General features: G+C 41.2%; 2 long non-coding RNA genes across 2 annotated transcripts; both read left to right on the plus strand.

Annotated features, from left to right (window-relative positions):
- Window positions 1–1,307: 1,307 nt before the first annotated feature.
- Window positions 1,308–2,092, plus strand: LOC134227804 (uncharacterized). Its single transcript, XR_009983764.1, has 4 exons — window positions 1,308–1,410; window positions 1,493–1,643; window positions 1,778–1,839; window positions 1,901–2,092. It is a non-coding gene; the product is annotated as an uncharacterized LOC134227804 (long non-coding RNA).
- Window positions 2,093–4,143: 2,051 nt separating this feature from the next.
- LOC134225292 (uncharacterized) lies at window positions 4,144–5,104 on the plus strand. Its single transcript, XR_009983215.1, has 3 exons — window positions 4,144–4,295; window positions 4,512–4,943; window positions 5,005–5,104. It is a non-coding gene; the product is annotated as an uncharacterized LOC134225292 (long non-coding RNA).
- Window positions 5,105–19,184: the final 14,080 nt, after the last annotated feature.

A 19,184-nucleotide genomic window follows, 5' to 3' on the forward strand; every position in this document is an offset into this window, starting at 1 on the left:
ATTGCCGAAGAAATTGCTGGAGGCATTCCCGAAGAATCCGGGCGTGAATGCGTCACGTTTATTGGCATTACGTTTTAGTACAAAACGCTGACTTCAACGCTGACGCGCAACGCGCTGTTGAGATTCAGCCTTTACTGTTGGTTGTGGATTTGGTTTCAAAGTGTTTGGAGCTTAGAAGGAAAAAGTACCAAGCACCAATATTCATGTGTTTTTATAAAACTACTATAAAACAACGATTCAGAAGACCTAAAAAATTTGCCCCCCCCCCTAATCGAAATCCTGGCTACGCCCATGCTTGTTCCACTTCATCGCGTGATAAATCCATAGAGTCCGTGGCAACGGCGTCTGGAGGATTAATTTCATGCACGGGATCGCTTCGATGAACACTCTTGAAGTAGTCCGCGAAAAGCTCTGCGGTGTCTTGTCCATTGGTTGAAGATTTGTTTCCATACTTCATCTCTTCCGGGATGCCGGCATTCTTCCGCCTACTATTGACAAATTTCCAGAAAGATTTAGGATTCTCCTTAATTCAATTTTGAACGGTAGCAATGTACACCTGGTACGCTTCTCTGTGCAATACTTTGAAAGTAGCTAGAAGCTTTTTATAGGAGGCAATATTCTCTGGAGTAGGGTTTCTCCGCTTTTTCTTACATGCTTTTCGTTTATCTTTGAGGACTTGGATAAGAGTAGGAGAGAACCATTCTGGGTATGGATTCTTTCGAAATGGACGATCTTTTGACAATGGAGCGAACCTTGTGAAAATACTAAATAATGTGTAGTAGAACGATACAACATTATAGTCTATATATGCTATTCGTCACAGTCACTTGTCCGCAATTCAAAATATCAATCGAATGAAGAAATTGCATCATCGACACCGCCCGCTGCTTGCATGAGTCCGATTCGTGTTCAAATTCAGTTTTTGAGACGAAGATGTTGCTCCATAAAACATCCATCAAAGCAGCTTTAACCGAAGTGACATCAATTAATCCAAGATTGAGATGCTTTCTGGGCATCCCTACTTCTAACTCTCGTAATTCATCAGTTGCGATCGTCAGTTGCATAGCATAGTGGTGAACTTCATGCTTTACTAACGGTTCAGTCACGGCGAGTTGGCAGGACTCAGTATCAGTGGTGAAAACGAGGTCCAAATATTTGTAGTTTTGATTTGGTAAATCGCACACTTGCATAAGTCCAGCTGACAAGAAACCATCAACAATGGCGATTTCAGAGGATGACGAAATACGTTCAGGTAAGAGAAAACAATCTTTTCCCTCATTAAAACGCTTATTCCATGTTAAATTCGGCAGGTTAAAATCTCCCAGTACGATCGCCCTATCACCCGGTGCTGCGCACTCAACGATGGACTCAACAAAATTAACAAACGAATGATATCGACGAGCATTCGAGGTAGGTGGAATATAGCCACAACAGAGATACACACGTCCATTCACTGTTTCCATCCTTACACAAATTCCTTCATTGTTTTCAGATCGCATCATTTCGGTGCAAACTAGACGTTGATGGACCGCAATGAGCACTCCACCGCCAGACTGCTTATCACTGTTAAGAGAATTTCTATCACAACGGAAGACAGAAAAACAAGGGGGGAATAACATTCGATCATGGACATCAGAATCCAAGTAAGTTTCGACGATTGCATAGACATCGTAATCCAACTCTAATGATGACAAATAAAGAGTTTTCTGTCTGCCGCACCCTTTCACGCTGTTCATATTTTGAAAGTAGATATTGATAGCCGTCTTTCCATCCACAGGAATTCCTAAACTCGGTGAGATAATGTGTTGCAGTTCTTCCTCTGATTCGGGAGCAGTGAGAGTAAGTAAATGATTGACGTCAGCTTCACAGTGTTTTTCATTTTCTGCACCCTCCGTTCCAGAGTATACATCTACTACAACTCTACTGCTGCATTGGGACCGTGGTTCTGCTTGGTAGTGCGAGAGGCGTAGAGTAGCAATCATTTGATTGGACTGGTCCATCTCGCTGGCGTTCGTCACGAAAAGTGAATCTTTCCCGCTCCATATTTACGAATTCTCGAAAATAAATCCACTTTTGCCAGCTTGCTGGCTGCATTGCCTTTTCTTTCAACTTCATTCCCAAACCAATTTTGAACGATATGAATGAGAGTTGGTTGATATCAACACCCCTTCGAACTAGCTTTATTACTTCTACTGGCTCATTCATTCCTAAATTCCGCTGTACTAGCTTGGCAATTTCCTCCGTGTAAAGATTCACTTCTATAATGAAAGACATCCTTTCGGGAGCGATACCAAAGTCGAAGTGATTTATTTACTCATGTCAAAAGTCTACTATAACGTTCTACATATATTACAGCCTACTATTATGCATCCCATGATAAACACTCGGATCGTGATCATCTCAATCAGCCTCCGTTGAATCGCGCCGGAGTGCGCCCATTTACTTTACATACGGCGGCTATTCAGCTATGGCAACCCCATTCGGCAGCTTATAAAATCCTAACAGCCCAGACTCGCACCCTGTGGAAAAGCTTATGAGCGCGCTGCTGCGCAATCTTTGCTTGCGCGTTACCACCGCGAAGATCTGAGCGTTTGATACATCTCTCCTTTAGACGATCCCCACCAGTGCGTAAATAAAGCCAAAATAGCAACCTCTATCATGACGCGAACTCGCACCGGTCGTTGGTAAACGGGTTTGGGAAATGTAAACGCAACCTTCGGTGAATAGCGAGTTGGCAAATTTGGCGACCCGCTCCAACCGTTGCCAAACCATCACACGGAAATATAGAGTAACGCATAAATAAAAAATGTGCCGCCTTCTGAAAAATTGTTCGGTTATTCATCATCAAAACCATTGTGATGGAGGTCAGTTTAGTTTGGATTTCAACTGATTGGCGGCGCTAGTGGATATGAAATAACCTGATAGGTTAGATATCTCGAAATCTGGAAATTTTAGAATATTGGCGTCTTCTACAAAGTTGTTCGGGTGGTCAAAACCATCATGATGAAAACAAGTTTAATTTGAAATACAACCGCTTGGCGGCGCTAGTGAATTGGAAATAACCTAAAAGGTTAGATATTTCGATATTTGAAATCTTAAGAATATTGCCGTCTTCTACAAAGTTGTTCGGATGATTAAAACCATCATGATGAAGGCAAGTTTAGTTAATAATACAACCGCTTGGCAGCGCTGGTGTATTGGAAATAACCTGATAGGTCAAGTATCTCAAAATATGTAATTTTAAGAATATTGCCGCCTTCTACAAACTTGTTCGGGTGATCAAAACCATTATGACCAACGCAGGTTAAATTAAGATATAACCGCTTGGTGGCGCTAGTGTATAAGAAATAACCTGCTAGGTTAGATATTTCGAAAACTGAAATTTTTAGAATGTTGCCGTATTCCACAAAGTTGTTTGGGTGGTGAAAACCGTCATGATGCAAGCAAGTTTAATTTTAAACACAATCGCTTAGCGGCGCTAGTGTATAAGAAATAAACTGATAGGCTAAATATCTCAAAATCTGGAATTTTCAGAATATTGCCGTATTCTACAAAGTTACTTGCCATAAGACGAGTTCGTACAATTCCATTTGATTCCACCACTTGGTTGTACCTTTGACAGATACTTATTTCGACTTCTACAGTAAGGCCATCTTCAGTGTCTCGTACTTGACTCGATTCGATTCAACTCGAGCGCCAACGAGTATTGCGGTTTCAAACTAAACTTCTGGATTTGACTACCCTTTTAAATCTTACATAATAATTAACCTAACAGATAATTTGGATAACTCTGTAGAAGATGGCCACTTTCTAACTCTAACGGATTTAGAAATATTTAACCTAACAGGTTATTTCTAAACTAGTCTCCATCATAAATGTTATGGTTACCCGAACAACTTTGTAGAAGAAAAATCTTTCTAATGGCGGTAAGCACCAACGAGGATAATACTCGATTTAATACGGGTTTTCAATAGTCCGGTATTAAAGTTAATACCTCGAACGGTAAGCACCAAGTTCGTATTAAGCACGCAGCCATATTTTACTATGAAGGCTTTTGAGGTGGTGTGCGTATGAGAATGATGGAATCATAAAAAATGCAAATGCGTGATGACTTCTGTTGTTTGTTTTTATTCATATTTCGCTTCAAAATTTATCAGAACTCCTAAATCATGGTGTAAAATCGATTTCTTTTTCCGGAAAACTTCATGTTATGGTAGTTACCATTAGTTTTGGCATGAATTCCGCAAGTTTATCAAAACAACATCCTTCAGTAATTTCCCTTGAAATTTCTTTAGGTAATTCCACCGGTATTTAATTCAGCAATTCCACCGATGATTCTGTAATTCCAGCGCAAATTCTAACAGTCGAAACAGCATTCCTCCAAGAATTCCAGCAATAATTATATATATATATATATATATATATATATATATATATATATATATATATATATATATATATATATATATATATATATATATATATAATTCGTCCAAGAATTTCTCTAGCAGCTCCACCAGTGATTTTTCTTTTATAAAATACCACGAATTCCTCCCGAAACTTTGAGACCTCCACAAGGAATACCTCCCGGATCTTCAAAAGCAATTCCTCCAGAAACTTCACCGGCAATTCCTCCAAGAACTATAATAGGAAATCCTCCAGCAACTTCACCAGGAATTAAGGACCAGAAACTCCATTATAAACTCATCCAGAAACATCAGAAGGAAATCCCCCCAGAATCTCCACCAGGAATTTCTTCAACAATTTCTCCAGGAACTTCAACAAAAATGCCTCCAAAAACTCCACAAACAATTGAACCAGGATCTTTACAAGGTTTAATCCAGCATTCCCACCAGGAAGCAGTTCCATCAGCAATTTCTTCAGGATTTTCATCAGCAATTCCTGCGACAGCTTCAACAGCAATTTCTACAGGAACTCCACCAGTAATTCATCAAGGAACTTAACCAGGAATTCCCTCATATGATTCATACTAATTTTTTCAAGGAACACCAGGAATTTCTCCGGCAACTCAACAAGCAGTTCTTCCAGCAGCTGCACCAGCAATTTCCTCTGGAACTCTACCAGGACTTTATCCAGCAGCTTAAACACAGCAGGAACTTCTCTTGCAACTTTGCTACGAAATCTACCAGTAACTCCACCGGAAATTTCTACGACAAATAAATTAAGGGTTCCTCCATTAACAACTCTTCCAAGAACGCCACAAGAACTTCCTCCAGGATCACCATAAGCAACTCCTACAGGAACAGCCTAATCAGAAATTTCTCTAGAAGCATCAGCAGGAATTCCTTCATAAACTCCTTCCCCGCCAGGAATTCCTCCAGTAGCACAGGAAGCATCTCCAGCAACTCCACCTGATAATCTCTCAGAAATTCCACCAGGAAATCCTCCAGGAACACCACCAATAATTCCTGTCGGAACTCCAGCAGCACCACCAGAAATTTTTCCATGAGCTCCACTAGAATTTCCTCCAGCCGCTGAAACAGCTATTCTTCCAAGAACTCCACAAGGAATTCTTTCAGTATTCAATCAAGAAATTCTTCACTCACTCCATTAAGAATTCTTTCATTAACTTCACCATCAACTCCTTCAAGAACTGCACAAGGACTTTCTCCACGGACTCCACCAGAAATTCCTACAAGAACACCACCAAGAATTCATGCAGGCACAATAACAGCCCCACAAGCTAATCCTTCAGCAGCTGGAGGAATTCCTGGGGGAAATTTCGGAGGAATTCTTGGAGGAACTTCCGGAAGAATTCTTGGAGAAACTTCCGGAGGAATTCTTGGAGGAACTTCCGGAGGAATTCCTGGAGAAACTTCCGGAGGAATTCCTGGAGGAACTTCCGAAGGAATTCCTGGAGGAACTTCCGGAAGAATTCCTGGAGGAACTTCCGGAGGAATTCATGGAGGAACTTCCGGAGGAATTCATGGAGGAACTTCCGGAGGAATTCATGGAGGAACTTCCGGAGGAATTCATGGAGGAACTTTCGGAGGAATTCCTGGATTAACTTCTGGAGGAATTCCTGGAGGAACTTCCGGAGGAATTCCTGGAGGAACTTCCGGAGGAATTCCTGGAGGAACTTCCGGAGGAATTCCTGGAGGAACTTCCGGGGGAATTCCTGGAGGAACTTCCGGAGGAATTCCTGGAGGAACTTCCGGAGGAACTTCCGGAGGAATTCCTGGAGGAACTTCCGGAGGAATTCCTGGAAGAACTTCCGGAGGAATTCCTGGAAGAACTTCCGGAGGAATTCCTGGAAGAACTTCCGGAGGAATTCCTGGAAGAACTTCCGGAGGAATTCCTGGAGGAACTTCCGGAGGAATTCCTGGAGGAACTTCCGGAGGAATTCCTGGAGGAACTTCCGGAGGAATTCCTGGAGGAACTTCCGGAGGAATTCCTGGAAGAACTTCCGGAGGAATTCCTGGAGGAACTTCCGGAGGAATTCCTGGAGGAACTTCCGGAGGAATTCCTGGAGGAACTTCCGGAGGAATTCCTGGAGGAACTTCCGGAGGAATTCCTGGAGGAACTTCCGGAGGAATTCCTGGAGGAACTTCCGGAGGAATTCCTGGAGGAACTTCCGGAGGAATTCCTGGAGGAACTTCCGGAGGAATTCCTGGAGGAACTTCCGGAGGAATTCCTGGAGGAACTTCCGGAGGAATTCCTGGAGGAACTTCCGGAGGAATTCCTGGAGGAACTTCTGGAGGAATTCCTGGAGGAACTTCCGGAGAAATTCCTGGAGGAACTTCCAAAGGAATTCCTGGAGGAACTTCCGGAGGAATTCCTGGAGGAACTTCCGGAGGAATTCCTGGAGGAACTTCCGGAGGAATTCCTGGAGGAACTTCCGGAGGAATTCCTGGAGGAACTTCCGGAGGAATTCCTGGAGGAACTTCCGGAGGAATTCCTGGAGGAACTTCCGGAGGAATTCCTGGAGGAACTTCCGGAGGAATTCCTGGAGGAACTTCCGGAGGAATTCCTGGAGGAACTTCCGGAGGAATTCCTGGAAAAACTTCGGAGGAATTCCTGGAGGTACTTCCTGAGGAATTCCTGGAGGAACTTCCGGAGGAATTCCTGGAGGAACTTCCGGAGGAATTCCTGGAGGAACTTCCGGAGGAATTCCTGGAGGAACTTCCGGAGGAATTCCTGGAGGAACTTCCGGAGGAATTCCTGGAGGAACTTGCGGAGGAATTCCTGGAGGAACTTCCGGAGGAATTCCTGGAGGAACTTCCGGAGGAATTCCTGGAGGAACTTCCGGAGGAATTCCTGGAGGAACTTCCGGAGGAATTCCTGGAGGAACTTCCGGAGGAATTCCTGGAGGAACTTCCGGAGGAATTCCTGGAGGAACTTCCGGAGGAATTCCTGGAGGAATTTCCGGAGGAATTCCTGGAGGAACTTCCGGAGGAATTCCTGGAGGAACTTCCGGAGAAACTTCCAGTGGAATTCCTGGAGGAACTTCCGGTGGAATTCCTGGAGGAACTTCCGGTGGAATTCCTGGAGGAACTTCCGGAAGAATTCCTGGTGGAACTTCCGGAGGAATTCCTGGAGGAACTTCCGGTGGAATTCCTGGAGGAACTTCCGGTGGAATTCCTGGAGGAACTTCCGGTGGAATTCCTGGAGGAACTTCTGGAGGAATTCCTGGAGGAACTTCCGGAAGAATTCCTGGTGGAACTTCCGGAGGAATTCCTGGAGGAACTTCCGGAGGAATTCCTGAAGGAACTTCCGGAGGAATTCATGGAGGAACTTTCGGAGGAACTTCCGGAGGAATTCCTGGAGGAATTTCCGGAGGAATTCCTGGAGGAACTTCCGGAGGAATTCCTGGAGGAACTTCCGGAGGAATTCCTGGAGGAACTTCCGGAGGAATTCCTGGAGGAACTTCCGGAGGAATTCCTGGAGGAACTTCCGGAGGAATTCCTGGAGGAACTTCCGGAGGAATTCCTGGAGGAACTTCCGGAGGAATTCCTGGAGGAAATTCCGGAGGAATTCCTGGAGGAACTTCCGGAGGAATTCCTGGAGGAACTTCCGGAGGAATTCCTGGAGGAACTTCCGGAGGAATTCCTGGAGGAACTTCCGGAGGAATTCCTGGAGGAACTTCCGGAGGAACTTCTGGAGGAATTCCTGGAGGAACTTTCGGAGGAATTCCTGGAGGAACTTCCGGAGGAATTCCTGAAGGAACTTCCGGAGGAATTCCTGAAGGAACTTCCGGAGGAATTCATGAAAAAACTTTCGGAGGAATTCCTGGATTAACTTCCGGAGGAATTCCTGGAGGAACTTCCGGAGGAATTCCTGGAGGAACTTCCGGAGGAATTCCTGGAGGAACTTCCGGAGGAATTCCTGGAGGAACTTCCGGAGGAATTCCTGGAGGAACTTCCGGAGGAATTCCTGGAGGAACTTCCGGAGGAATTCCTGGAGGAACTTCCGGAGGAATTCCTGGAGGAACTTCCGGAGGAATTCCTGGAGGAACTTCCGGAGGAATTCCTGGAGGAACTTCCGGAGGAATTCCTGGAGGAACTTCCGGAGGAATTTCTGGAGGAACTTCCGGAGGAATTCCTGGAGGAACTTCCGGAGGAATTCCTGGAGGAACTTCCGGAGGAATTCCTGGAGGAACTTCCGGAGGAATTCCTGGAGGAACTTCCGGAGGAATTCCTGGAGGAAGTACATTCAAAGTTAGTTGCCTATATGCCGGGTATTAAGCCACCCGGAGTGGAAATTAATTACTATGTCTGAAACTTGATTATGCATATGTACAACATGTGATAGATTTAGTTCGGAAAAGGTATTGGAGGGTAATCGCCCCTTCGGTGGGGTTTGATCCCACGACCCCAGTTCGCATGACAGGTGCTTTCCCTACTAAGCTACAAAGGACCTCCGTCGTCCACCGCAGCTTAGCGGGTACTGATGAAACCAAATTCCCAGCACCAGGTACCAGCCGATCTCTCGCAATACATTTTCAGAACTAACTTTCTCAAATGTATTTTTGTATACATGTCAACCAAGTAGGATGAGTATTTAGTATTGTCCGGCTCCTACACACTTGCTTCATCAGCAACGGCGCTCAATGAAGTAGGGTTGTGTGAGGTTGTGCCAGTTTGGTCGTCAGATACCGACCCGACCACACAAGCGAAGAGAGATCGCCACTCGAGATCAGAACATTCAAAGTTAATTGCCTATATGCCGGGTATTAAAAATTCCTGGAGGAACTTCCGGAGGAATTCCTGGATGAACTTCCGGAGCAATTCCTGGAGGAACTTCCGCAGCAATTCCTGAAGGAACTTCCGGAGCAATTCCTGGAGGAACTTCCGGAGGAATTCCTGAAGGAACTTCCGGAGGAATTCCTGAAGGAACTTCCGGAGGAATTCCTGGAAGAATTCCTAGATGAAGTTCCGGAGGAATTCCTGGAGGAAGTTCCGGAGGAATTCCTGGAGGAACTTCCGGAGGAATTCCTGGAGGAACTTCCGGAGGAACTTCCAGAAGAATTTCTGCAGGAAGAAGAATTTCTGCAGGAAGCTTTCGAAGGAATTCCCATAGGAACTTCCCAAGGAATTCCCGGAGAAACTTCCGAAGGAATTCAAGGAGCAACTTCTGAAGGAATTCCAGGAGAAACTTCCGAAAGAATTCCCGGAGGAGCTTCCGAAGGAATTTCCGGAGGAGCTTCCGAAGGAACTTCCGGAGGAACTACCGAAGGAACTTCCGAAGGAATTCCCGGAGGAACTTCCGAAGAAACTTGCGAAACTCCTGGAGGAACTTCCGAAGGAACTTTCGGAGGAACTTCCAAAGGAATTCTCGGAGGAACTTCCGAAGGAATTTTCGGAGGAACTTCCGAAGGAATTTTCGGAGGAACTTCCGAAGGAATTCCTGGATGCACTTTCAAAGGAACTCCTGGAAACACTTCCGCAGGAATTACATGGAGGAACTTTCAAAGCAATTCCTGGAGGAACTTCCGAGGGAACTCCTCGAGTGATTTTTGAAGGCAGTCGTGAGGAATTTCAAAAGGAACATCAAGAATAATTCCCAATCGAACTCTTGGTGGAATTCTCGGAGGAACTCCTGCGGTTAATAACTCCTTAAGATTTTTAGAAGAAAGTTCTGGAGGAACGCCAGGAGGAATTCCTGGTGGAACTTCTGAAGGACTTTCTGGAGGAACTCCTGGAAGAACGCAAAGAGGAATTACTTGAGGAACGTCAGAAGAAATGCTAGTTGGAACTCCTGACGGAATTTAAAAAGTAACATTTGGAAGAACGCCAGGAGGAAACTCTTAAGAAAATCATGGTGGAACTTCTATGGGAACTCTTAGTGGAATTCCTGGTAGAACGCCAGTAAGAATGTCTGGAGAAACTATTGGAGGAGTTCCCGGAGGAATGCCAGATGAAATTCCAGAAGGAATGCACGATCTCTTGGTGAAATTCTTGGAGGAACTCCTCGGAAATTGCTGGAGGAATTCCATAAGGATCGCTAAGAGAAAATCCTAGGAATAAATATAAAATAATATAATATATAATATATATAATAATATTTAAATTATAATAGAACTCTTGGTCGACTTTTTGGAGGAACTCCTGAAGATTTTTTACAATATTTTTTAAGAAATTCTCCCAAAATTTGCTCATTAGTCCGGAATATTTCTATGGACACCCCAGAAGTCTAAAACTTTCTTACGGGCTTACTAGAATTTGAATTTTTCATAATTCGCGCTTTTTTTTGTCAGTTGCTTCATAGAAATCCCAAATGACTTCTATAAAATTATCAAATAATTTTTCAGAGCTCCCTAGAATTCTTGAATTAATTTCCTATGATGTGAAATTTCTCCCCGATGGAATTCCAGAAAAAGTGCTCTAGAATTATACAGATCTCCTGAAAGAATTTTCCAAAATTCCCACAGTAATTTTCCATAAATAACTTAAGAATTTCAACAGAAATTCTCACTTGAGTTACCCAGAATTCCTTCACGGGTTCCGGCAATTTATACGTACGGATTCAACAGAATCCGGATTTTTTAGAATTCCCAAAGGGTTTTCCCAGGGCCCTGTAGCATAATCAGACTAATAATATTAGCTACAAGTTACAAGTTACAAGTCGAAAAATTACAAGTACTTGTAATTTGTGTTGCATAAAAGTGATTCGCCAACCAATAATATTAGTACTTGTATTATTAGTGAGGTTGAAATTACAAGTCTGTCAGGTTCATTTACCTGTCAAAATTCATCCGACAGTTCACTGTCAATGCGGCGATAAATGATTTGTTTATGTTTTTTTGCAAGTTTGTGCATAGAATACTGGGATAGGTATACACGGAACACGAATTTATTATAGTTCTCTCTTTAATTTATTGATTCCGTGGTTAAATCCGGTTTCGTGGTACATATCGGCATTTTTTTCAAAGAAAAGGTATTGCACACTGTAGGATACTTGGCCACAGGGATGGGCTAAATAATAAATTTATAGTTGAAAACTAATTACTAACAAAAATGTGTTGAAATAACTATGTTTTCTGCCTGTCATAAGACGAGTTTAAAACAATACAAGCAGAACCCGATGGTGGAGACGTGCGGTACCGTGGTGCACTTGTGGCAACCGTTCAACGCGATGCGCATCACGCTCGGATCGTGCAACTGCAGTGTGAAATGGCACCCACTGCTACGACAAGAGCAATTTCTTGGAGGAGTTCATATCTGCACAGCGGCAGGAATGGCAACATAGCTCGTGGCGGTAGGATCAGTCGCGCAAAAACCAGGGCAAGAATTGCTACAAGAACATTTTAACCTTTGACCACACCCTGGTAAAGCGGAACGACGTGGAAAACAGCACAACCGCAGCCGAGTACATTATTGATGGGATTATTTGTTACTTTGGGGGAAAAGAACCCGAGTGATCCGGGATGTGTTTATGAAACAGTTTTCAAATCAAAAAAATAAAAATCTTGGAGAATGTGTTTATAAAATAGAAATGGATTATAATCACACATCCGAACTAAACTTTTACCGGGAATTACTGATTTTCAAAGAGCAAGATATATTGAAAATTCCTCCACCCTTTCAAGGGAATCTTTTTGGGAGTTATACGAGTTCTGGGGCCTGTAGCATAATCGAAATTTTACTAATAATATTAGTAGAGTAGCTTGTAACTTGTAGTTTTCTGTTGCATATTAATTCTACAAGTATTAATTTACAAGTCTAATATTACAAGTAAAGCGCACTAATAATATTAGCAGAATTTACAAGTAACTGTTGCAAGCTGTTGCATAAAGTAAATACAAGTACAAATTATTAGCGTTGGCTTGTAGTTTCTTTTACTTGTATGAATGGTCCTGTAATTTAATTTACAAGTAGCTTTTATTTTAATATTTCAGCTGTGCAAAATAAATATACATTGTTTTATTGTTTTTAACGACTTAACAAAGAAAGAAACTTTTATTCAAAGCGGTTTACATTACCATATGGTGAAATACTATGCACTAAGAATAAATTTCTCGTTCCAATAAAAAACTGAGAATTATGATTTTTTTTTGGATAACTCTGATGGAGGAACCACAAATGCTGACATCAAGTATTCAAATGGTGCGGCATCAACTACTCAAAAGTGGGTTGTTTTCGCTTAAAACCGTACTTTGGCCCAACCTTAAGGCCAACCTTAAGTTGACTTTATTTAACTCGAATGTGGGTTGTTGTACTTAACAATCTTGGGATTTGCCATGCATGTCCTATCATGGAAGGAAAAACTACTTAAATTTTAAATAAAATTGGAAGCGAATTTATCATCAGTAAGTATTTTGAACTTAAATTTTGAGATGATTAATCTGTTAAGAAAGCGCCTGAATTCCATAATAATTTCAATTATTGGACTAAAGTCCAGCAAAACACGTAAATTGAGATCCGCTTCAGGAACACGCGTCTAACTAGTCTAGCGAAATTAGATTTTACATGGAAGATACTTTCGAGTAAAGTACAAATCGCCTAAATTAAAACTCATGTCAATCCCAAAATCCCCCTATAAAAACCACGTAAAAATCACTCCAGTGTGTGTAGGATACTTGGCCACAGGGATGGGCTAAATAATAAATTTATAGTTGAAAACTAATTACTAACAAAAATGTGTTGAAATAACTATGTTTTCTGCCTGTCATAAGACGAGTTTAAAACAATCCCATTGAATTCCACCACTTAAGTGGTGGAATTCAATGGGATTGTTTTAAACTCGTCTTATGACAGGTGAAAACATTCCACTAAAAAGCTCAAAATAATTTTCTTATCATATGTTTTCTGCATACACAAGAAAATAAAATTTATTATTTCGCCCATCCCTGTGGCCAAGTATCCTACACACACTGGAGTGATTTTTACGTGGTTTTTATAGGGGGATTTTGGGATTGACATGAGTTTTAATTTAGGCGATTTGTACTTTACTCGAAAGTATCTTCCATGTAAAATCTAATTTCGCTAGACTAGTTAGACGCGTGTTCCTGAAGCGGATCTCAATTTACGTGTTTTGCTGGACTTTAGTCCAATAATTGAAATTATTATGGAATTCAGGCGCTTTCTTAACAGATAAATCATCTCAAAATTTAAGTTCAAAATACTTACTGATGATAAATTCGCTTCCAATTTTATTTAAAATTTAAGTAGTTTTTCCTTCCATGATAGGACATGCATGGCAAATCCCAAGATTGTTAAGTACAACAACCCACATTCGAGTTAAATAAAGTCAACTTAAGGTTGGCCTTAAGGTTGGGCCAAAGTACGGTTTTAAGCGAAAACAACCCACTTTTGAGTAGTTGATGCCGCACCATTTGAATACTTGATGTCAGCATTTGTGGTTCCTCCATCAGAGTTATCAAAAAAAAAATCATAATTCTCAGTTTTTTATTGGAACGAGAAATTTATTCTTAGTGCATAGTATTTCACCATATGGTAATGTAAACCGCTTTGAATAAAAGTTTCTTTCTTTGTTAAGTCGTTAAAAACAATAAAACAATGTATATTTATTTTGCACAGCTGAAATATTAAAATAAAAGCTACTTGTAAATTAAATTACAGGACCATTCATACAAGTAAAAGAAACTACAAGCCAACGCTAATAATTTGTACTTGTATTTTCTTTATGCAACAGCTTGCAACAGTTACTTGTAAATTCTGCTAATATTATTAGTGCGCTTTACTTGTAATATTAGACTTGTAAATTAATACTTGTAGAATTAATATGCAACAGAAAACTACAAGTTACAAGCTACTCTACTAATATTATTAGTAAAATTTCGATTATGCTACAGGCCCCAGAACTCGTATAACTCCCAAAAGATTCCCTTGAAAGGGTGGAGGAATTTTCAATATATCTTGCTCTTTGAAAATCAGTAATTCCGGTAAAAGTTTAGTTCGGATGTGTGATTATAATCCATTTCTATTTTATAAACACATTCTCCAAGATTTTTATTTTTGATTTGAAAACTGTTTCATAAACACATCCCGGATCACTCAGGTTCTTTTCCCCAAAGTAACAAATAATCCCATCAATAATGTACTCGGCTGCGGTTGTGCTGTTTTCCACGTCGTTCCGCTTTACCAGGGTGTGGTCAAAGGTTAAAATGTTCTTGTAGCAATTCTTGCCCTGGTTTTTGCGCGACTGATCCTACCGCCACGAGCTATGTTGCCATTCCTGCCGCTGTGCAGATATGAACTCCTCCAAGAAATTGCTCTTGTCGTAGCAGTGGGTGCCATTTCACACTGCAGTTGCACGATCCGAGCGTGATGCGCATCGCGTTGAACGGTTGCCACAAGTGCACCACGGTACCGCACGTCTCCACCATCGGGTTCTGCTTGTAGTACTCGATCAGGTTGCACAGGGTGTTGAATTTAAGACCGAGTGATGACGCCGGTCACTTTGTCCTCTGTTCGCACCGAAAGTATAAAGTCGCCCGTTTTGCTCTTAGATACGTGGACCCGCACGTTTCAGCAATTGTTTGTGCTCGATATTTTGTCCGTTCATTTCCTTCCACTGGCCCCCGTTTTCCATATGATAGTGGACCAACTCCAACAGAGTGGTAAACCCCTTCTTACAGGCCGAAAAGGTCGCAATTGGTCTGGATCTTGATGTGGGTCACCTCTTTGCCTCCGTGGACGGACAATGTTGAGGCACCCGGACTCGATGACGATAACCGCGGCGAAATTGATCCATAGAATCCACACTCCAGTTAAAGCCGTTCCGCCTCGACACTTGGAACTAATGGATAATCCGAACGGGAAATTATCTCCTTAGTCTAGAAAATCAACAGCGTCGGCGGATAGTTGTGAAAATTCCGGCAATAAATCACAAAAAACTTTTAAAAAATTACGATTGAGAGCGCGACGAAACAAAACTCCTAAAACTCAAATTGAAAACAAAAGCAAAAACTGACATTTGCTCCACATACACATGTGTTAGTGAGAGCAAGTTAAGATTTGGCTGCGTGCATACAGAAAATCTCGGATTATCTTAATACGCCAAAATCGGGGTATATGGTTTCATTAGGTTCTGCAGCGTCTGTATCTAACCTCAAACTGATGACTGATTAGTAGTACTTCGCGTTGGACTTGGGGGCAGCCAACCAATCACAAACTCGATCCTTGTCGGAGTCAGTGGAAAGTACTACTGAACTGTCAAAAAAGTTCATTCGACGAGGACCGAATTCATTCGTGACGTCATGCTGCAGAACCTAATAGTGTGACGTCACACGTATGTAGCCACGGCTGCGTTCTGGTGAATTTCTTCCATATTTGACAGGTATCGGTGGTTTGTATACAAACAAAGGTTCATCCGCTTGCTGCGGGAGATAGGATGAACCTCATGAACCTACCACCGATAAATGTCAAATTGAGTTCATTCGATTGAGTTTTTGAGGTTATGTTTATTTGATGTAAAACCCTGGGTGGTGCGAATAGAATCGATTTGGTTGTCAAACTGAAGCCAAAATTTTTCTATTGTGCCGGAGCCAAACATTGAAGATTGTGGTTATGTTCGTTTCTGATCTTATTTAAAAGTGAAAATCCGAGATTAAATATGAGGATAATATGGCTTGAAGCATACCGAAATCGAGGATAATACGAGATTTGCGTATTATCCTCGTTGGAGCTTACCACCATAAGTCTTATAGATCTCGAGATATCCACCTCACTAAATTATTGCATATAAGCTAGCGCCATCTGATAATCACAAAATGCATTACGCACATATTTATATTACAAAAGTTGGAGCGCGCTCTAAAAGATTTGAAAATAAATCATATTTGTTTCCTGATTTTATTTATTTCCGTGTTTGTCTCAATAGCAACCGGATATTCACCACCGGTGCGAAGCATGATTGCACTTCAACAACCTTGATAGAAACAACCGGTGCGAGAACAAGTGCATAAATAAAATATGAACGCATTTCGTTCCTATACTAGACACTCATTTGGATACACATCGGTGGGGATCGTCACGTTAACAATATTTTGATGACAGTTTACCAATTTAACAGAATTAACCCTTAGTATTATTTCATACAATTGCATTTATAAATAACGTAATCTTCCAATTACTTCCTACACTGAGATGAAATCACCATTATATTTTATGTGCGTGAATCCTATAAAAAAGATTCGACCTGAGCTATCATGACTTTATGTGCCGCATTTGAAATTCAGTTATCAACAACAATATTTAACAGCTGACTATATACAACTTAAAGGTAATATATTTACATGCCACTAGACCTGCCAATACATTTTAGGTGCAATGATTGATAGTTGATAATTATAATTACTTGCACATAAAACTCATTAGCAAACTATAACATACTTCTTTTCTCAAGGAATGTTTGTGGTTGAAGTTGGTTGAAATTTTTCTCTGGTGAAAAAATGTGAGCAAATTCAGTTTAACATTAAGAATATGATCTAATCAGTTTTAATTTTGCAGATTCACCCATATTCTTGCTTTTTGGACATATGTGCAACATAAATTTACATTTTACTCGCGTCAGTACCGCTTATCGCGTTCCGTTTTTATTTCTTCCCGATGGAAGAGACAACACGCCAAAGAACTTCCGGAATACGCCTGCGTCTTCGAATCTACTTCAAGATGGAGCGCCGAAAAGAAGGTGCCCGTTTCATCATGGACAACGATGAGCTTGGATCACAACACGGTGGACACAAACGTTTTCTATTTCCAACTCTTTTCCATGGTTCATTCCTTGAAGACCTTCCTCCGGTATGGAACCGCCCGTTGTGACCTGTTTCCAGTCGGTAAGGTGGAGTAGACTCCGAAGAAGTGCCGCTATAGTGCGAAGCTTCAGAAGATGGTTCCGATAGCGTGAAACTAAATGACAAACGTTTCGCTGCAGGGGGAATCAAAAATTATCATCGTGACGTTCAACTATCTGACAGGGAAATTGAGAAAATTCACGGTTGCTGATGAAACCGGAAAGCAGTCGATCTAGAGCAATGAAATATGTCCGTGTAGGACGTGGCACTGGAAATTGTGGAGGAGATATTTGTTATCAGGTGCTGTAGCTGTATAAGCAATTCTACGCCGAGTCACCTTTGGAAAGTGCCGTAGTTTCCTCAGAGCAAATCATCGTCGGCAATGAACATCGCCAACATCGATTCCTCCACCATCTTTTGAAATAGAATCAAATGCGATACCAAAACACAGATTCCTCTCACGGTGGAAGATACCGATTCCTTCTCCGCTCTGGCAATATTACCCACATCCACACTTAAATAATGAATACCATATTTGTATCAGACAATAAAAATAAACCATTATTTAAATACATAGGGTTTTTCCCCTTTCTTGTAGGTTTTATTTTATAATAATAAAAACTAAACAATTCATTTGGCATATAAACCAGGTCGCATGAATAATATTGGCAGCTGCATTTAGGGTCTGTCTCATTTGGAGAATTAAACTTAAAAGTGACAGTTCGAAAATTAAAAAATCACCCCGTTATAAGAATGGCTGGTGCTACCCAGCAATTCCAATAGGACATCGATGGAAAATGATTCGATATCTGTCAAAAGTAATCTTGCTCTGCGAGCAGGGTTATTTGATAATTATTGAAATGTCACTTTTAAGTTTAATTTCAGTTTAATTATCCAATTGAGACAGACCCTTAGAGTATATTGGAAAGGCACATTAAATTATATTAGATGTGCATTCATTTTATATGTACGTTGCACATAAAATTTAATGGTCACCAAATTTTCAAATTTTATGTGCATTGTTAATGAAAACCATTTGCAAAGCTTGATTGCAAAAATCTATGTGCGTTGCACATAAAATTTAGATGGAAATTAAGCTCAGTGTACGATTCTTACGACTGTAACGATTCTCTGAAGTACACGTTTGTTTGTGATCCGAATCTTCATGTCCGTTAGTCAAAGTTCCCTCTTCAACACAACTTTTCTTGTTAATAAAATTTACGTTTGATGAAATGTTTAGTAAATACATAAAATCGGACATCAATTTTAGAATTCTTGGCGTTCTGCTTATGATCCACATACTTCTTTCTTTTATGTTTTCTTGAAAAATCCGATTCTCTTACTGAATCGTTAAGTGCTGGGTTAGCTATATCTGAAAGTCTTTCTTTTTAATTCATCCTCGAATTCGGGATCAAGATATGGCGTATGGAGGAACTTCACAACACCTGTTTTCCTATTTTTCAATGAGGAAGAATGCGATTATGCTCTCTTCTTTATGCTTCGTCATGTTCCGTAAAGAAAATGTAGAACTATAATTCTGATAAACTTCATCATTTTCTTTCTTCAAAATAAGTTAGTAATTTTCTATAGAGTGCTTACTGTGTAACCTACGAGCTTCCACTAGTTCGTGCATCAACATTCAATATGAACTCAAATGCTTCGGTGTCGTTGATGAAGTCAAGGCAACGCCGACGTCTGCCAGTACCACACGTCTGCTTCCCGTTCGTAACAGCTATAACGTTGCCTCTGCAACAATGTCTGTTCGATTTTGCCGATTATTTTACACAAGACTCCTAAGAAGTATACCACATTCGTTCCTTGGTTTCTTGTAATGGTCTATACACAATTTTATTGTATTCATTGATTCATAGTCGTTCTAATGTTAGTAGTTCAGTAGCACTCACGAAGTACCGATAATTGTCATTTTCTGGAGGCGTCGTACTCTTTTTTTTTCGGTGCGAGTCTC

Source organism: Armigeres subalbatus, chromosome 3 (assembly GCF_024139115.2).
Source record: "Armigeres subalbatus isolate Guangzhou_Male chromosome 3, GZ_Asu_2, whole genome shotgun sequence".
In the NCBI taxonomy this organism is placed as follows: domain Eukaryota; kingdom Metazoa; phylum Arthropoda; class Insecta; order Diptera; family Culicidae; genus Armigeres; species Armigeres subalbatus.